The sequence below is a fragment of the Pygoscelis adeliae genome, unplaced genomic scaffold, assembly GCF_000699105.1.
Source record: "Pygoscelis adeliae isolate BGI_AS28 unplaced genomic scaffold, ASM69910v1 Scaffold142, whole genome shotgun sequence".
Taxonomy (NCBI): domain Eukaryota; kingdom Metazoa; phylum Chordata; class Aves; order Sphenisciformes; family Spheniscidae; genus Pygoscelis; species Pygoscelis adeliae.
The window spans coordinates 1,363,245-1,364,185 of NW_008824247.1; positions in this window are offsets into that span (position 1 = coordinate 1,363,245).

The window sequence follows — 941 nt, forward strand, 5'->3', positions numbered from 1 at the left end:
CGAGGAGAAGCTGAGTGAGCAGGGTTAGGTCAGCCTTAAAAAGAGAAGGCAAGGGAAAGATTACCTTGCTGAACTCTAAAGGGGGGATGTAGAAAAGATGAAGCCAGACTTCTCAGATGTACAAAGCAGAAGGCCTACAAACAACAGACACAAGCTGCAACATGGGAAATTCCAATTAGATAAGGCAAAAAAAATCTTCACACCAATACCCCCAAGGAGAGGAAGCCTGGCCTACATGACCTCCAGATGTTCATTATTCTATGAACTACATTTTGGTCATACAACAAGCATTTATCTAGTCACATAGCAGGAGGATAAAAACATCCAGCTCTTGAGTGTCTCCAAGAGGCAATGTAGCCTTTCTGTGCTGACACTTTTGACACTATTCATGTTTATGCCTCCCTTGATAATATTGACTAAGTTTTGCAGATATTTTAATGTTGGCTTACAAGGCTATAAAATTATATATTAGTATTATATATTATTACTATATATTATTACAATATACCATAGTCATGCAGTACACAGAGGATTCGACAGAAATAGGACACGTTGATTTGGCATTACACGCTTGGACTGATTGAAAGTGTAAGACCTGCTCTTTCAAGAAGCTGAATATACACTTTACATGTATAAGACAATTACAAAAGATTTTGAGTACAGTTATGAACCAAAGTAATGAATTTTAAGCAGTCAATGGGAATATTAATGTACCTTAAAAGTTATACATATACTTAAATCCTAGCATACTCTGTAGGCCACTGGTGAGTGAGCATGACATACTCCCATCACACTCCCAACACAAAAAAATCAGTCAGGATCTATCTGTACCACTGATTTGCAATGTAGCACAGAAATACTCAAGACAGGTCAGCAGAATACCAGAAGGGCCTACCTGAAATAGGACTGCAATAGAGCTTCACATGGTTACCTTCCTGCTG